The 14,676-nt window shown below is 39.4% G+C and overlaps 1 protein-coding gene and 1 pseudogene across 1 annotated transcript in view; one reads left to right on the forward strand and one right to left on the reverse strand.

Moving 5' to 3' along the window:
• ATP1B3 (ATPase Na+/K+ transporting subunit beta 3) overlaps positions 1-14,676 on the reverse strand; it is a 54,213-nt gene that overhangs the window by 28,022 nt on the left and 11,515 nt on the right. The window lies entirely within an intron of this gene.
• Positions 6,632-6,975, forward strand: LOC100415671 (ribosomal protein S27-like pseudogene; annotated as a pseudogene).

Genomic DNA, 14,676 nt, shown 5'->3' on the forward strand with positions numbered 1-14,676 from the left:
CTAGGCTCAAGTGATTCTCCTGCCTCAGCTTCCTGAGAAGTTGCGACTACTACAGGTATGTGCCACCACACTCAACTGGCAAATTATTTTTCTTTTTTGAGACAGGAGTTTCTCTCTTGTTGACCACAGTGAAGTGCAATGGTGCTATCTTCACTCACCACAACCTCTGCCTCCCAGGTTCAAGCAATTCTCCTGCCTCAGCCTCCTGAGCAGCTGAGATTATAGGGATGTGCCACCATGCCCAGCTAATTTTGTATTTTTAGTAGATACAGGGTTTCTCCATGTTGGTCAGGCTGGTCTTGAACTCCCAACCTCAAGTAATCTGCCCGCCTTGGCCTTCCAAAGTGTTGGGATTACAGGTGTGAGCCACTGCGCCCAACTGACAAATTCTTTATTATGCATCACCAGCACATATAATCTGGACATAGGGAAAAGTCACTGGGTTTCGTGAGAGCCTGGAAATAAGCCCCCTCAACATACCTTCTAGTTATCTTCAGAGACCTAGATGCTAGAAAGATTGGGGCTCTCAGAAAATTCTGATGACTAGCAACCATTTCCACTTAGCAAATAAATTAGCATTCTGTTTATAGTTTAAAACATTTTAAAGCGGAGGCATGTATAATTTCTAAAAAAATCCATTATATGAACAGGTACAAGTTTATAATCTTTGGATATTTGAATTTTTGAAACGTCACTGATTTTTAAAAATGTTATTTGCATACCATTCACATATGTAAAGTTTAGATTTTGTATTCAGAGTTGTACAACCATCACCATAATAAATTTTAGAATATTTTCAACACCTGCCCTCAAAACTCCATACCCATTTCCATTCCTCCCCTCCCCCCACCCAGCTCCTGGCTATCACTAGTCTACTTTGCCTCTATAGATCTATTTTCTAGACATTTCTTAGAAATGGAATCATGTAATATGTGGCCTTTGTCACTGGCTTCTTTCATATAGGATGTTTTCAAGGTTTATTTATGCTGCAGCAGACATGTCAGCTCTCCATCTCTTTTTATGGCAGAGTAATATCCCACTATGTCTGGATATATAGTATTTTACCAAATCATTCATCAGATGATGTGGGTGTGAGTTGTTTATACCTTTTGGCCACTGCGAATAATGAATGCTATGAACCAGTTTTTTGTGCAAACAAATGTTTTCATTTCTCTTGGGTTCATATGGTAACTCTAGCTTTTTGGCCAGACTGTCTGTCTTCCAAAGCAGTTTCACCATTTTACACTCCTACAGCAGGAATCCAATTCCTCCTCATACTTATTTAACACTTCTCTTACTGTGTTTTCACACAGCCATCCTAGTGGGTATGATGTATTATCTCTTTGTAGGTTTAATTTGCATTTTCCCTAATGGCTAATGATGCTGGGCATACTTCATAAAGTCATTGGTTATCTGTATATCTTCTATGGAGAACTGTCTATTCAGATCATTTTCCCATTTTTAAATTTGGTTATTTGCCTTTTTTAAAAATAAGTCCTAAAAGTTCTTTATATATAGATACAAGCCCCTTATCAAATACATAATGTGCAATTATTTTCTCCCATTCCAAGAGTTATCCTTTCACTTTCATAATAATGTTATTTAAGCAAAAAAGTTATTCATTTTGATGAAGACCCATTTACCTATTTTTGCTTTGGCTGCTTGTGCTTTTGATGGCATATCTAAAATAACACTGACTAATCCAAGGTCATGAAGACTTGCATCTATGTTTACTTCTAAGATAATTTAGCTCTTAAGTTTGGGTCTTTCATCTATTTTGAGTTAATTTTTGTATATGGTTTGAGGTAGGGGTCTACCTTTATTGTTCTGAATGTAAATATCCAGTTGTTCCAGTACTGTTTAAAAAACCATTTCCTGGGTGGGTGCAGTGGCTCATACCTGTAATCCCAGCACTTTGAGAGGCCACGGCAGGCCAATCACCTGAGGTTAGGACTTCGAGATTAGTCTAGCCAACATGGTTTAACCCCATCTCTACTAAAAATACAAAAATTAGCCAAGTGGCCTGCACCTGTAATCCTACTCAGGAGGCTGAAGCAGGAGAATCACTTGAGCTCAGGAGGCAGAGGTTGCAATGACCCAAGATTGTGCCATTGCACTCTAGGCTGGTGACAGAATGAGACTCCATCTCAGCAATATGATTGTGATGACTAAAAAAGGAAACCTGTGCCCCTATTTGTACCATCACCAAAATAAAAATGCTTTTTATGATGCATGGAGACACACTCTTCATGTGTTTCAGTGGACACTCCTTTGCAGATCTAAAAAACTGAAAAAACTCATTTTTGGAAAGTGACCTAAAGAGTGTCATTGAAGTGAATTTTGAGCAGGCACGATAATTGTTTTCATGGTTGCTATTGGACCAAATCTCAGGAGCTGGAATGACAGATATTACTGAACAAAGAAAGGAGGATAGTGGAATTAAAAAGGCTTGATCTCAGTGCTTTCATAAGTATGAAGTACATAATCTTCACTAATCACAGGGTAAATATAAAAACTGATTCATTAAAAATGTTTTACAAGAATTCAGAGGTCATAGAGTTTTGTGAAATGTAGTATTTTGACTTAAGTGCCTTTTGTCCGTTTCTACCCCCCAGTCTATTATAAGTCTACTTATAGACTGGGGGGTAGAAACGGACAAAACCAGCTGATACATAAGTGGTTTCTTGGGGGATGATATATTACTTACACATTTTCTGTGTAGTAAACATGTATGTATATGTATGTGGGTATGTATCTAACTACTTTGTTGGAGTGATTCCTATGGTTTGGAATTGCTGGGGCCAAGTTTATACAAAAATCTACATTTTTGAGTAAACTTTCCATGACTAGAGTAAGTTTCCCCGGTATTTGAGATTTCTTCATTTCCTAAAGCTGTACAAACATCAGATAAGCAATATTTTTAAGGATTAATAATGTAATTTATAATGAAATTACTTTCTCAGCTATTAATGTTAACTATATCATCTTCATATAGGCTATAACTCATCTGTGCTATTCCATTTTCCTCTGTTCCTTTTATTTTCACTTCCCTTTTAATGTTAGTGTCTTTGTACTGATTTCTGAAGAGTCCATTTATGATTAAAGATATTAATATTCTGTCTAGAATTGCCAAAACAAACAAACAAACAAAAAACAAAAACACCAAAACCCAGTGAACATGTGCTATTTTTAATAAAATGTATGCAGGTGTATGTATATATATATACACATGCTCACATTCTGTATAATAAAATTACTGTAATATAAAAAGATTAAACAAGATTAAATAATCCGCCTAAGATTAACCTACTAGTAAAAGAAACAGACCAGTATCTCTCCATGTGGTACCTCACCTGGCCTGCTCTCCGAGGAAGTTTCAAGCTCTGTTGTCTTTTCTAACTAAAACTCCCATTCTCTAAATAAAAATGTCTCATTCAATTATTCTGTGTTACTCAGGGTGACAGAAACTTACATGTAAATAGTATCTGCTCATTCTCTACAAAGAGTTCAGTTATTACAAATGATAAGATATGTAAACAATGAATTACAGATACTGGGTGCTAGGAAAAAAACAGAAAAAGAATCCTCTCTAGCAGGAAGAAGAAGAAAAGGGACATCAGAGAAGGCCATCCAGAAATAAGGCAGCTGGTTCACCAAAGATAGAGAGGAGGAGGACGCTCTGGGTCAAAGACTAGGTGACTAGATGTAGTACCCCAGCAGGAGCAGTCAGGTGAGCACAGCTTTGCTTCTCTCAGTATGCATGAGCCCCTGGTGCCAAGCAACTAGTAACAATAGCAGCACCATCTGCTTGAAGTGGGTGCTTCGGTTGAAAAAGTGGACAGTGTTCTGAATGGGATGGTAAAAGTTTTAAAGGAGCAGAGAGCCTCCACATCCCAGGCTGCTCTTGGCTATTCAGGCTACCCCATCCCTAAATGTTGTAATAGGAAAGTCTGAACACGCCAAAGAGGAGAACAAAACCAGTGACTATTACACATTCAAGATAAAACTAATCCATAAAGAAAAGTACCAAACTCAACAAAGACAGCACTACCTGAAAACACTGGGCTATAACAGCAAATAGAAGAAAAATAAGCATAATTAAAAGACAGTAGAAGGTGAAGGATAATTTTTAAAAATTAGATATCATATTCTGATTACTGAAATAAAAAACCTAGTAGAAAAGCTTAACTGAGGAAGAATCAAATTAAAGAAAAACCCGGACAGTTAGGAAAATGAAAAAGCAAACCAAAGACGGGGAGAAAATATTTGCAAGACATAAATGACACACTCGCATTTAGAATATATGAAGAGCTTTCACAACAAGACATATTACTTAATTTTAGAGACAGGTCTCATTCTGTTGCCCAAGCTGGAGTGCAGTGGCATAATTATAGCTCACTGCAGCCTCAAACTCCTGGGCTCAAGCAATCCTCCTGTCCCAGCTTCTCTAGTAGCTAGGACTATAGGCACACACCACTATGGCCAGTCAATTAAAAAAAAAATATTGGGGTCCGGCATGGTAGCTCATGCCTGTAATCCTAGCACTTTGGGGGGCTGAGGCAGGCGGATCACAAGGTCAGGAGATTGAGGCCAGCCTTGGCAATATTGTGAAACCCTGTCTCTACTAAAAATACAAAAATTACTGGGCGTGGCAGCGGGCACCTACAGTCCCAGCTACTTGGAAGGCTGAGGCAGAATTGCTTGAACCCAGCAGGCAGAGGTTGCACTGAGCCAAGATTGCATCACCGTACTTACTCCAGCCTGGGAGACAGAGTGAGACTCCATCTCAAAAAAATTCTTTTTTAGGTAGAGAAGGGGATCTTTAAAAAAAAAAGTTTGGTTTTTTTTTTTTAATTTTTAGGAGACAGGGTTTCACCATGTTGGCTAGGCTGGTCTTGAAGTCCTAACTTTAAGTGATCCTCCTGTCTTGGCCTCCCTAAGTGCTAGGATTACAGGCGTGAGCCACCACGCCCAGCCAAGAGTCTTGCTGTCATCCACACTGCTCTCAAACTCCTGGGCTCAAGTGATCCTCCCACTTTGGCCGCCCAAAGTGCTGGATTACAGATGTGAGCCACCATGCCCAGACCAAGACACATTTTTTGAAACATGCTAAAGATCTGAACAGAAACTTTAACAAGATATAAGGACTGCAAAAGTAAGCCCATAAAAAAGGTGTCCCAAATCATTAGTCACCAGGGAAGGACAAATCAAAACTATAATGAGTTACCACTAGATATCCACCAGAATGTTAGAAATTTTAAAGACTGACCACACCACATAATGACTCAGAAGTAGAGCAACTGAAATTCTCACATCCTGCTGATGGGAATGTTAATAAATAAATATATAAATAATAAGAAATGGCTGGAGCGGTGGATCACACCTGTAATCCCAGAACTTTGGGATCATGAGGTCAGGAGTTGAGATCAGCCTGAGCAACATGGTGAAACCCTGTATCTACTAAAAATACAAAAAAAATCAGCTGGGTGTGGTGGCGGGCACCTGTAATCCCAGCTACTAGGGAGACCGAGGCAGGAGAATTGCTTGAACACAGGAGGCGGAGGTTGCAGTAGGCCGAGATTGCGCCACTACACACCAGCAGGGCAACAGTCTGAGTCTCTGTCTTAAAAAGAAAAGAAAAGAAAAAAGACACAGTAACACACAGGGGAACTGTTATCTCCTAAGATAGACCCTTCCCCAGATAAAAACATAGTGCATGATTCAACATACAGACATACACTATGTAACATTTCAGTCAGCCACAGACTGCATATACAACAATGGTCCCATTGTGATCATAATAAAGCTGAAAAATTCCTATGGCCTAGTAACGTCACAGCATAATGTATTACTCATGCATTTGCAGCAATGCTGGTATAAACAAACCTACCGGTCACATAAAAGTCTAGTACATAACAATTACGTACAATGCACAATACTTGATAATAAACAAGTGTATGGGCTTATGTATTTACTATGCTATACTTTTATGTATTTATCAAATTATACAGTTGATAATAAAACAACTGGATGGGTTTACGTATTTATATTTACTATGCTATACTTTTTATTGTCAGTTTACAGTGGACTCCTTCTACTTATAAATGGTGAAACGGTCTCAGGCAGGTTCTTCAGGAGGTATTCCAGAGGAAGCCACTGTTATCACATAGAAGACAGCTCGGCCGGGCGCAGTGGCTCAAGCCTGTAATCCCAGCACTTTGGGAGGCCGAGGCGGGTGGATCACAAGGTCAAGAGATCGAGACCATCCTGGTCAACATGGTGAAACCTGTCTCTACTAAAAATACAAAAAAAAAAAAATTAGCTGGGCATGGTGGTGCATACCTACAGTCCCAGCTACTCGGGAGGCTGAGGCAGGAGAATTGCCTGAACCCAGGAGGCAGAGGTTGCGGTGAGCCGAGATCGTGCCATTGCACTCTAGCCTGGGTAAAAAGAGTGAAACTCTGTCACAAACAAACAAACAAACAAAGACAGCTCTATGTGTGCTGCTGCCCCTGAAGACCTTCCAGTGGGGCAAGATATGAAGGCGGAAGATGGTGATACTGATGATTCTGACTCTGTAGGACTAGGCTAATGTGCATGTTTGTGTCTTAGTTTTTAACAAAAAAGTTTCAAGACTTAAAAAAAATCTTTTAGCCTTTCCAGCGGTGACAACCTACCACGAGAACATGCCTCTCGCAAAGGATCTCCTTCATCCCTCTCCAGAAGAGAAGAGGAAACACAAGAAGAAACGCCTGGTGCAGAGCCCCAATTCCCACTTCTTGGATGTGAAATGCCGAGGATGCTATAAAATCACCACGGTCTTTAGCCATGCACAAACGGTAGTTTTTTGTGTTAGCTGCTCCACTGTCCTCTGCCAGACTACAGGAGGAAAAGCAAGGCTTACAGAAGGATGTTCTTTCAGGAGGAAGCAGCACTAAAAGCACTCTGAATCAAGATGAGTGGGGAACCATCTCAATAAACACCTTTTGAATTAAAAAAAAATCTTTTAAATAGAAAAAAGCTTACAGAATAGGGATATAAAGAAAATATTTTTGTGCAGCTGTACTATATGTTTGTGCTTTAAAAGCTACATGTCATTACAAAACAGTTAAAAAGTTTATAAAGTCGCTGGGTATGGAGGCTCGCACCTGCAATCCCATAGCTTTTGGAGGCTGAGGTGGGCAGACTGCTTGAAGCCAGAAGTTTAAGACCAGCCTGGGCAACATAGCAAGACCCTGTCTCTATCTAAAAAAAAAAAAAAAAGTTATAAAGTAAAAAGTTACAACAAGCTAAAGTTATTACTGAAGCAAAAAAAAAATTAATAAATTTAGTGTAGCCTAAGTGTATAGGGTTTATGTTCTAGGCCCTAACATTCACTCACTTCAACTACAGTCCTGTGAGCTCCATTCATGGTCAGTGCCCTATACAGGTATACCATTTTTTTATATTTACACGGTATTTTTACTGTATCTTTTCTATGTTTAGATACGTTGACAGACAAAACGTATTGTCTACAGTATTGATATGTTACAGTTGTCTACAGTATTCATCCAGTAACATGTACAAGTTTACAGCTAGGAGCAACAGTCTATACCATATGGCCTACATGTGCAGTGGGCTACGCCTTCTACATTTGTGCAAGTCCACTTTATGATGTCTGCACAACAATGAAATCAATGAAAACAGCTAACCACATTTCTCAGAAGGCATGACTGTATTTAATAAAGTGTCAAAAAGCAGATTTACTTTCGCCTGGAGTCTGGGGAGGTAAGAACAGAGATGGGTTACAAAGGGCCAAGAGGAAATGTTTGGGGTGATAAATGTTCATTATTTTGACTACAGTGATAGTTTCATGAGTACAACATATGCACACACATATACATGAGTGATGCCAAAACTTTAAATAGGTATACTTCAAATATGTGCAGTTTACTGTATGTTAATTATACCCCAATAAAGCTGTTAAAAGAAAAACAAAAACTTAGTCGATGAGCCAATCCTGGGAGAACTGGTCAAGCTGAAGAAAAATTCAGTGAAATAAAGACCAAGTCAGGTATTCTATAACACTGGGCTAACAGAGAGGGAGTATATGAAAACTTATTGAGACATTGGGGAGAGAACCAGAAATACAAAAAAATCTAATGGGAACTCCACAGGAAAAGAGGGTAGGACATGGCTGGGTGTGGTGGCTCATGCCTGTAATCCCAGCACTTTGGGAGGCCGAGGCGGGTGGATCACAAGGTCAAGAGATCGAGACCATCCTGGTCAACATGGTGAAACCCCATCTCTACTAAAAATACAAAACATTAGCCGGGCGTGGTGGCGCGTGCCTGTAATCCCAGCTACTCAGGAGGCTGAGACAGGAGAACTGCCTGAACCCAGGAGGCGGAGGTTGCCGTCAGCCGAGATCGTGCCATTGCACTCCAGCCTGGGTAACAAGAGCAAAACTCCATCTTAAAAAAAAAAAAAAAAAAAAAAAAAAAAAAGAGGGTGGGACAAGAACAATTAAAGAAATAATAAGGCTGTGTCTAGATTGGAAGGTTTAAACAATATTGGAAAACAACCTAGACCCAGACACAAACAGGTAAAACTGTAGAACATCAAGAAGAAAGCTGGGCGTGGTGGCTTATGCCTGTAATCCCAGCACTTTGGTAGGCTGAGGCAGGTGGATTGCTTAAGATCAGGAGTTCGAGATCAGTCTGGCCAACACGGTGAAACTCTCTCTCTACTAAAAATACAAAAATTAGCAGATATGGTGGTTCATGCCTGTAATCCCAGCTACTCAGGAAGCTAAGGCAGGAGAATCACTTTAGCTGGAGAAGTAGAGGCTGAAATAAGCCAATTGCACCACTGCACTCCAGCCTGTGTGACAAAGAGCAAGACTCAGTCTCCAAAAAAAACAAGCAAACAAAACAACAACAAAAAAAACTAAGGCAAAGAGGAAAAACTACGAAAGGCAATGGTGAGCAAAATCTGCTAAGACTGGTAACATCTAAATAAGATGTTTTAATTGCTTTTTCTTAACAATTTGGAGGAATAATTTGCATATAGTAAATTTCACCCATTTCAGGTGTACAATTCCAATGAGTTTTGACAGTTTATCATCTGTGAAGCTACCACTCCATTAAAGATACAGAACATTACCATCACATCCAAAAGGCTCCTTGTGCCCCTTTGCAATCTACACCCTTTACCAGGCAGCCAATGATCTTGCCACTGTGTTTGTAGTTTACATAAGGCAAAGTTTTAAATTTGTTTATATTCAGTAACTTTTTTTTTTTTTGAGAGTCTCACTGTTGCCCAGGCTGGAGTGCAGTGGCTCCATCTTCACTTGCTGCAATCTCTGCCTCCTGGTTCAAGCGATACTTGTGCCTCAGCCTCCTGGGTAGGTAGCTGGGATTACAGGCTTGTGCCACTGCACCTGGCCTATATTCAGTAACAATCTAGAATTAAAATGCCAATAATATGGCAGGAATAATTTAACAGTGGACATTATCAGAATCAGTTAAAAAAATCCACTTAATCCTGTTATAGAAGACAACCTAAAATTAAAACACCAATGATTGAAAGAAACAGGAAAATAAAATAGTTCTTGGCTAACAAAAAGAAATGCAAATATGGCATTATTACTCTATGTAAACTAGAATTCAAGTCAAAACATGTTTGCAAGGGTGAAGACACTATGTATTTAATAAAAGCAAAAACACATCAAGAAGATACAGTATAATAGCCATGAACCTTTGTGATGCCAAGCAGCTTCAAATGATTAAAGCAAAAATTCACCACATTCCTGACCAGAGATGTTAACATACCTCTCCAGAAACCCACAGATTGAGTAAAGAACAACAGAAAGGGCAATATGTATTTTTAAAATGCAACAGTTAGTAGAAATTTGTAGTCACCAAAAAATACTCTCTACAAACCTGGAACACTGCCCCAAAACTGACCATGAAGTCAGTTTACATCACAAAAACAAAACGCAATTCAAAACTAAAAAACATTTAAAAAAAAAAAAAAGGGCCACATTCTATAACATCTCGAAATAAATACATTAGAAATTAACAATGCAAATTTAAAAAATTGTATCTTAATCCTTGAATTAAAAAGACAATAAAAACATTCAAAAATTCAAAATAATGTAATCAGAGCAGAACTCAAATCCACAGCCTTAAATGCATTCATTAAAACATCATTGAAATATATTACTAACAAAAAAGCCAGATATTTAGCTCAAGACTAAAATAAATTCAAAGAAAGGAGGACAGATTTAAGATAAAAACGCAAGTTAATGGACACAAAAACGTAATAAAAAAATCATGAAAAAAAACATTCAGGGGCCGGGCGCGGTGGCTCAAGCCTGTAATCCCAGCACTTTGGGAGGCCGAGGAGGGTGGATCACAAGGTCAAGATATCGAGACCATAGGTCAACATGGTGAAACCCCGTCTCTACTAAAAATACAAAAAATTAGCTGGGCATGGTGGCGCGTGCCTGTAATCCCAGCTACTCGGGAGGCTGAGGCAGGAGAATCGCCTGAACCCAGGAGGTGGAGGTTGCGGTGAGCCGAGATCCCGTGATTGCACTCCAGCCTGGGTAACAAGAGCGAAACTCCATCTCAAAACAAAACAAAAAACAAAACCATTCAATAAATTTAAATGATAAATCATTTTGATCAATAAAATGTTTTCAAGTAGTAAATGTGAAAAGAGATGAAATACAAAATTTTAGGAAAATTAAAATGTTCAAACTGTAAGTTTTTACAAAAAATAGAGCTTTACCCCTCAAAGAGACACCAAGTCCAAATGGCTTCACTTTAGCTGGTTCTCTCAAAATGCAAAGAACAGACTACTTTCTATATATGAACTATTCTTTTTGTATGCTCTACAGATGACCTTAACGGTTTTTATAAGGCTTGCACTATTTGGATACTAAAACCGAACAGACAGTATTGACACAAAATTTATACATTTATTTTACTTTACAATCATGTATATAAAGCCTAAATACTATACAGCATGATGATACAGGAATCAAGATAAGGATCAACAAATCAACAATAAAGGAATCCATATAAAATGGAATTTTTCATGTAACTAAGTTGCCAATTCAAATCAGTGAGGAAATAGATTATACAACATATAGGGATAAGTGATTAAGAAAAGCCTACAGAAGACTGTTAAGTCTGTGATAATGTTCACTTAAAACCATTACAATTTTAAAAAGAAACCAAAATAAGAGTTAAAAGACAAGACAGCAAAAAGATGAAAAAGAGTCCATGAAGAATATTTACAAGTATCATAAAGGCTTAATACTCAAAGTATATCAAAATTTCTTTTAACTAGTAAGAACATAACACTGGCTGGGGGCTGTGACTCATGCCTGTAATCCCAGCACTTTGGTAGGTGAAGCAGGCTTCAGCTCAGGAGTTTGAGACCAGCCTGGGCAACATGGTGAAATCCAGTCTCAACTAAGAATACAAAAATTAGGCCAGTGTGGTGGCTCACACATGTAATTCCAGCACTTGGGGAGACTGAGGCAGGCAGATCACTTGAGGTCAAGAGTTCAAGACCAGCCTGGCCAACAGATGAAACCCCATCTCTACTAAAAATACAAAAATTAGCTGGACATAGTGGCGGGTGCCTGTAATCCCAGCTACTTGGGAAGCCGAGGCAGAAGAATTGCTTGAACCTAGGAGGTGAAGGTTGCAATGAGCCAAAATCATCCCACTGTAGTCCAGGGCAAAACAAGGAGACTCCACCTCAAAAAAAAAAAAAACAACAACAAAACAAAAACAAAAACAAAAACGAAAAGAAAAAAAAAGAAAAACCCCAAACAAAACAAAAATAGAAAAATTAGCCAGGTGTGGTGGCATACATAGGTAGTCCCAGCTACGTGGGAGGCTGAAGCAAGAGAATCAGCTAAGCCCAGGAGGTAGAGGCTGCAGCGAGCCAATATCATGCCACTGTACTCCAGCCAGGGTGACTAAGCCACACCCTGTCTCAAGAAAAGAAAAAATTAAGTAACAGGCATTTTTAAAAATTAAAATTGAGGCCGGGCTTGGTGGCTCATGCCTGTAATCCCAGCAATTTGGGAGGCCAAGGTGGGTGGATCACAAGGTCAGGAGATCGAGACCATCCTGGCCTAACACCGTGAAATCCCGTCTCTACTAAAAATACAGGAAAATTTAGCTGGGCATAGTAGTACGTGCTTGTAGTCCCAACTCCTCGGGAGGCTGAGGCAGAATTGCTTTAACCGGGCAGGCGGAGGTTGTAGTGTAGCTGAGATCACACCACTGCACTCCAGCCTAGGCAACAGAGCAACACTCCGTCTCAAAATAAAAGAAAATAAAAATAAATAAATTTAAAAAATGAAATTGAGCAAATATAAAAATATTGAAGAAACTACAAATTAAACCAACCAGATAGATACCAGCATCCTATCAAAATAGAAAAAAACTGTATAACATTTTTATATAATTGTACAATATTGTTATAATATCTACTGCTTGAAGAGAAACAGGTACTTTTATCCACTGCTGGTGGGAGTATAAACTGGTACAGCTTTTTTGGAGAAATATCTTGCTCTTCTTGCCCCAGCTGGAATGCAGTGGCACAGTCTTGGCTCACTGCAACCTCCACCTCCCAAGTGCAAGTGATTCTCCTGCCTCAGTCTCTCAAGTAACTGGGATTACAGGCCCCCACCACGCCCCACTAAAGTTAAGTTTTGTGTTTTTAGGAGAGATGGGGATTTCACCATGTTGGCCACACTGGTCTTGAACTCCTGACCTCAGGTGATCCACCTACCTCGGCCTCCCAAAGTGGTGGGATGACAGGCATGAGCCACAGCACCCTGCCAGAATGATGTATTAATAATAAAAATAAATACATATTATGAATTGGCAATTCCATTTCTCAGTTTATCTACTCTAGATAAAAAGTTACATTGTAGGCCAGGCATGGTGGCTCATGCCTGTAATCCCAGCACTTTGGGAGGCCGAGGCAGGCGGATCATGAAGTCCGGAGTTCAAGACCAGCCTGGCCAACTAGTGAAACCCTATCTCTACTAAAAGTACAAAAAAATTGGCTGGGTGTGGAAGCAGGCGCCTGTAGTCCTAGAAGCAGGAGAACAGCTTGAACCCGGGAGGTGGAGGTTGCAGTGAGCCGAGATCAAGCCACTCCACTCCACTCCAGCCTGGGCAACACAGGGAGACTGTGTCTCAAAAACAGTTGCACTGTAGCAATTGTTAAGATAAAAATTGGAAACAATTTAAATGTTCATCAAAAGGAAATATACATATTCTATAGTAGAATCTCCACACTATGGAACATTATGTGATATTATTTGTCTTTGTGCCCCACCCAAATCTCATCTCAAATTGTAATCCCCACATGTTGGGGGAGGGGCCCAGTGGGAGGTGACTGAATCATAAGGGACAGATGTCCCCCCTGCTGTTCTCGTGACAGTGAGTTATCATAAGTCTGGCTGTTGCAAAGTGTGTGGCACTTCCCTCTTGGCTCTCTCTCTCCTGCCACCACGTAAGAAGTGCCTTGCTTCTCCTTCTGCCATGACTGTAAGTTTCCTGAGGCCTTCCCAGCCACATGGAACTCTGAGTGTATTAGTCCGTTCTCACACTGCTAATAAAGATATACTAGAGACTGGATAATTTTTAAAGGAAAGAGATTTAACTGACTCACAGTTCCACATGGCTGGGGAGGCCTCACAATCATGGGAGAAGGTGAATGAGGAGCAAAGTCACATATTACACGTCAGCAGGCAAGAGAGCGTGTGCAGGGGAACCCCTATTTATAAAAACCATCGGATCTCATGAGACTTATTCACTATCATGAGAACAGCAGAGTAAAGACCTGTCCCCATGATTCAATTACCTCCCACTGAGGTCCTCCCATGACACACAGGGAATATGGGAGCTACAATTCATGATGAGATTTGGGTGGGGACACAGCCAAGCCATATCATGTGAGTCAATTACACCTCTTTATAAATTACCCAGTCTCAGGTAGTTCTTTATAGCAGTGTGAAAATGGACTAATACATTATGCTATGAAAAAGAATGAGACAAACCTATATATACAGCCAAGACATATTAAGTGATAAAAAAATCAAGTTCCAGAACATAAGAGCTTCCTATTACTCATGTAGAGGTAGACAAGAACCTATTTATTTATTTCTACATACTCCACATATATACACAAACATGTTTATAAACATATATAAAAGTGGTGCTGAAAAAATGAACAGGAAAACTGATAATGATTTGTAGGAAACACTGAGACTAGTGAAGGAGGTAGAGAAAAACACGCAAATGTATTCATATTCTCAAGCACTCCAGGAATATTTACACATCCACAGCAAAGTTGAGTGAAACCTAAAAGTGAACACTCATAAACCCATTAAGATTCTACAATTAACATTTTACTGTATTTATCTCATTTTTAAGATCATTTCAAGTTGCAAACATCAAAGAACAATTCGGCATGCATGTTAACTAGAATTGAAAAAAAATGCATATTCAGCGAAATACACAAATCTCTAATATAGCACTTAATGAGTTTTGACAAATATATTCACTTATGATCCAAAGCCCTATTCAAGACAAAGAACATTTATCATCACCCTCAAAATTCCCTCATGTCCCTTCTTAGTCATTTTCCCTGCCC

This window comes from Callithrix jacchus, chromosome 17, assembly GCF_049354715.1.
Source record: "Callithrix jacchus isolate 240 chromosome 17, calJac240_pri, whole genome shotgun sequence".
Classification (NCBI taxonomy): Eukaryota; Metazoa; Chordata; class Mammalia; order Primates; family Cebidae; genus Callithrix; species Callithrix jacchus.